Source organism: Nerophis ophidion, linkage group LG22 (genome assembly GCF_033978795.1).
Source record: "Nerophis ophidion isolate RoL-2023_Sa linkage group LG22, RoL_Noph_v1.0, whole genome shotgun sequence".
Classification (NCBI taxonomy): domain Eukaryota; kingdom Metazoa; phylum Chordata; class Actinopteri; order Syngnathiformes; family Syngnathidae; genus Nerophis; species Nerophis ophidion.
This window is the reverse complement of record NC_084632.1, coordinates 44,467,531-44,472,530: the sequence shown is the minus strand read 5'-3', so window position 1 is coordinate 44,472,530 and position 5,000 is coordinate 44,467,531. Positions and strand designations below refer to the sequence as shown.

Below are 5,000 nucleotides of genomic sequence, written 5' to 3'. Positions count from 1 at the left end.
TTACTTTACATGCAGTCGGCTTTCGTGTTGTTGTTGAAATCCAGGCTCAAAACAGTGAAGGTTTTTTATTACTAAAGCTTTTTTTTTTTTACATCAAATTCATGTAACTGAAATTTTTGCGTTTGAATTTTGTGAACTAATTTTTTTTTTATTACATGAAATTAGGCTGGCAATTAAATTGGATTAAAATATGTGAGCAAAATGTGTTTAAATATTCAGTTTGTAAAAATAAGATGTTTTAAAAGCATGTTGGTAAAAACTGGGTGTATAAAATTTCAGTGCAGAAATATTTGTTGCTTAAAAAGTCTTAAGACTCACTTCTGGTTCAGTAAGAATCAATCAAGTCAATGAGCTTCTTCAGTCTTAATTTGCAGAAAGTGGGTCTTAAGTTTTGAAGCAAATAATATTTCTGCACTGAATTTTTCAACGTGGAATATTTCTGAGCTGATTTTTTTGCGCTGAATTTTGTGCACTAATTTTTTTTTATTTAATTTTCATTACTGGATTTCTTTTTCACTAAATTTGACTACATTTGATTTTTCTAGACTGAATGTTCTTACATTGGATTTATTTACAGTAAATTATTTCACACACTAATTTTTTCTAAACTGAATTAAAAAGTAAAAAGTTAAAGTGCCAATGATTGTCAGACACACACTAAGTGCAGTGAAATTATTCTCTGCATTTGACCCCACAGCAGAGCAGTGAGCAGCAGCGGTGGCCGCGCCCAGGAATCATTTGGTGATTCATCCGCAAATTATGTTTTCAAGTGGAATAATTTTTAGATGATTTTTTCATGCTGAATTTTTTTTTACTGAATTTTCATACACTGGACTGTTTTATTTTTTATGAACTGTTTTTTGTTTTTTACACTGGATTTTCTTACACTGAATTGTTTTACACTGAACATGTCTGCAGTGATTTTTTCCTAAATTGAATTTTTTTACACATTTTTCTGCGCTGATTTTTTTACACAGAGTTGTTACACTGAAAAGTTTTTTAAACCAGATTTTTTTGACGTTTAATTTTTCTCAACTGAATATTTTTATGATTAATTTTTGTGCACTATTTCTTTTTTTACACTGAATTATTTTTCAATTTAATTTTACTACACTAGATTTTTTTGCACTGAATTTTTCTATATTTAATTTTTATAAGCAATTTTTTTTTTTACAATAAATTGTTTTACACTGAATTTTTCTGCACTATTTTTTAAAGTGAAATTTTCTGCACTATTTTTTACACTGAATTGTGACAAACAGAATTTTTAATGACACACATTTTGTTGAATGAAATCGTCAGCATTAAAAAAAAAAAAATTCAAATTACAAAATTCAAACGCAAAAAATTCAATTACATAAATTCAGTGTCCAAAACAGTTTTCGTTGTAGACACAAACAAACCTGGTTTTAAAAATAATATAAATACTTTATTTAGCTGTGCTGCTTGCAAATGGAGATATTTGATGGACACTTGATTTGATTATTTGATTATTTGATGTACTACAGACTTGTATTGATCCCACAAAGGGGAAACCTGTAAAGCACTGACATTAAATAATCCTTTCAGAGCTGAAAGGTTATAAAATGTTCCGACCCAGTTGACTATCAGGCAGTCAGTTTGCGCCATCAGAATTCAAGTCCTTCCTTCATCCAAGTGTGTGCCATTGGGCCGGGCTGCTGAATAAAGCATGCATACGTCTGTTATGCTACGATTAGCCGGTCAGCGCTGTCAGGCCCGAGAAGTAATTGGGCAGGAAGTGATGGCAGTCACCGCAGGCCAGTGAGGCGGCTGACTGATGGAAGACATGAGGAGACAAAGAGCAGCAGCCGGTTAATTGAGGGACAAATTAGGAGGAAGAGAATTCATTTACGTGAAACTGGACTGGGCTCGCCGTCCCTCAAAGCAGGTTGGTTGATAATCGCACACTTTGCACCAAACTGGAAAGACTCAGGACTCTGCTTTGATTCTGGGTTTTTGTCTCCTTGATTCCCAAGCAAGTTTAAGGTGGCGCTAAGACGCTGGCAGCAGTTTTATCGGAAGGAGAACCATGAAGGAGCAAAGGTGGTCTTCCCGGTCCTGACGTGTGCTACACAACTGCAACTCACTAACTTTGCCAACTTGGTGTCAGCATGTACAAGGAAAAGGGTCCACATGGGAATATTTGAGGCTTTGAAAGAAGTCTCAGAGCTCCCACAATGTTGTGTTGGCATCAACGCCAACCCAACCCACATTCCACTTCTCTTTCATATTTGTCATCAGGTTCCTTCTTTCAATGCCGGACCACCAAGAAGACACAGCTGCTACCAGGTTCCTTCTTTCAATGCCGGACCACCAAGAAGACATAGCTGCTACCAGGTTCCTTCTTTCAATGCCAGACCACCAAGAGGACATAGCTGCTACCAGGTTCCTTCTTTCAATGCCGGACCACCAAGAAGACATAGCTGCTACCAGGTTCCTTCTTTCAATGCCGGACCACCAAGAAGACACAGCTGCTACCAGGTTCCTTCTTTCAATGCCAGACCACCAAGAAGACATAGCTGCTACCAGGTTCCTTCTTTCAATGCCGGACCACCAAGAAGACATAGCTGCTACCAGGTTCCTTCTTTCAATGCCGGACCACCAAGAAGACACAGCTGCTACCAGGTTCTTTCTTTCAATGCCGGACCACCAAGAATACACAGCTGCTACCAGGTTCCTTCTTTCAATGCCGGACCACCAAGAGGACATAGCTGCTACCAGGTTCCTTCTTTCAATGCCAGACCACCAAGAAGACATAGCTGCTACCAGGTTCCTTCTTTCAATGCCGGACCACCAAGAGGACATAGCTGCTACCAGGTTCCTTCTTTCAATGCCGGACCACCAAGAAGACACAGCTGCTACCAGGTTCCTTCTTTCAATGCCGGACCACCAAGAGGACATAGCTGCTACCAGGTTCCTTCTTTCAATGCCGGACCACCAAGAAGACACAGCTGCTACCAGGTTCCTTCTTTCAATGCCGGACCACCAAGAAGACACAGCTGCTACCAGGTTCCTTCTTTCAATGCCGGACCACCAAGAAGACATAGCTGCTACCAGGTTCCTTCTTTCAATGCCGGACCACCAAGAAGACACAGCTGCTACCAGGTTCCTTCTTTCAATGCCGGACCACCAAGAAGACACAGCTGCTACCAGGTTCCTTCTTTCAATGCCGGACCACCAAGAAGACATAGCTGCTACCAGGTTCCTTCTTTCAATGCCGGACCACCAAGATGACGTAGCTGCTACCAGGTTCCTTCTTTCAATGCCGGACCACCAAGAAGACACAGCTGCTACCAGGTTCCTTCTTTCAATGCCGGACCACCAAGAAGACATAGCTGCTACCAGGTTCCTTCTTTCAATGCCGGACCACCAAGAAGACACAGCTGCTACCAGGTTCCTTCTTTCAATGCCGGACCACCAAGAAGACACAGCTGCTACCAATGAAGAAGAGATAGCCACCGGCAACTAACCAGGAACAAAAAGGAAATAGATCATGCCCAGGTTCGAAGAAGAGATGATGGCCACCCACAAATAACAAATTGGGATAGGCTCCAGCACCTCCGCGACCCCATAAGGGACAAGTGGCAGATAATGGATGGATGGAAACAGCTGCCACGAGCAAAGAAGGAATAGCAAACACAAACAAGGAAGATATGGTTGCCACAAACTGAGCCCCCCCACCCCCGACTTGTACTTGTGCAGTGACAAAGTCCTAATGTGGGTCATTGCGGAACTAGGAGAGCCAAGTCTTCAGAGGTTGGACCTGTTGACCAAAGTGTGGTCCAGTGGTCTAGTGGTCCAGTTGTCTAGTGGTCCAGTGGTCTAGTGGTCTAGTGTTCTACTGGTCCAGTGGTCTAATGGCCCAGTGGTTTAGTGGGCCAGTGGTCTAGTGGTCCAGTGGTCTAGTACTCTAGTGGTCCAATGGTCTAGTGATCTAGTGGTCTAGTGGCCCAGTGGTTTAGTGGGCCAGTGATCTACTGGTCCTGTGGTCTAGTGGTCCAGTAGTGTAGTGGCCCAGTGGTTTAGTGGGCCAGTGGTCTAGTGGCCCAGTGGTTTAGTGGGCTAGTGATCTAGTGGTCCAGTGGTCTAGTGCTCTAGTGGTCTAGTGGTCCAATGGTCTAGTGATCTAGTGGTCCAGTGTACTAATGGTTCAGTGGTTTAGTGGTCCAGTGTTCTAATGGTCTAGTGGTCCAGTGGTCTAGTGGTATAGTGGTCCAATGGTCTAGTGGTCCAGTGTTCTAATAATCCAGTGGTCCAATGGTCTAGTGATCTAGTTGTCCAGTGTACAAATGGTCCAGTGGTTTAGTGGTCCAGTTGTCTAATGGTCTAGTGGTCCAGTGGTCTAGTGGGCCAGTGGTTTAGTGGGCCAGTGGTCTAGTGGTCCAATGGTCTAGTGGGCCAGTGGTTTAGTGGGCCAGTGGTCTAGTGGTCCAATGGTCTAGTGATCTAGTGGTCCAGTGTACAAATGGTCCAGTGGTTTAGTGGTCCAGTTGTCTAATGGTCTAGTGGTCCAGTGTTCTAATAATCCAGTGGTCCAATGGTCTAGTGATCTAGTTGTCCAGTGTACAAATGGTCCAGTGGTTTAGTGGTCCAGTTGTCTAATGGTCTAGTGGTCCAGTGGTCTAGTGGGCCAGTGGTTTAGTGGGCCAGTGGTCTAGTGGTCCAATGGTCTAGTGATCTAGTGGTCCACTGGTCCAGTGGACTAATGGTCCAGTGGTGTAGGGGTCCAGTGGTCTGATGGTCTAGTGGTCCAGTGTTCTAATGGTCCAGTGGTCTATTGGGCCGGTGGAGGACTGTGTGCTTGTGGAATGCCGGTGAGGTGATGGAGAGAGGAAGAAGGAGAGAAAGAAGGTCAGGTGATGGAGAGAAGAAGAAGGAGAGAAAGAAGGTGAGTGAATGGAGAGAAGAAGAAGGAGAAAAGATGGTGAGGTGAAGGAGAGAAGAAGAAGGACAAAAAGAAGATGAGGTGATGGAGAGAA

General features: G+C 43.1%; 1 protein-coding gene across 3 annotated transcripts in view; it reads right to left on the bottom strand.

Moving 5' to 3' along the window:
• The window catches only part of ttll7 (tubulin tyrosine ligase-like family, member 7), a 145,273-nt gene that overhangs the window by 45,944 nt on the left and 94,329 nt on the right, over positions 1-5,000 (bottom strand). The window lies entirely within an intron of this gene.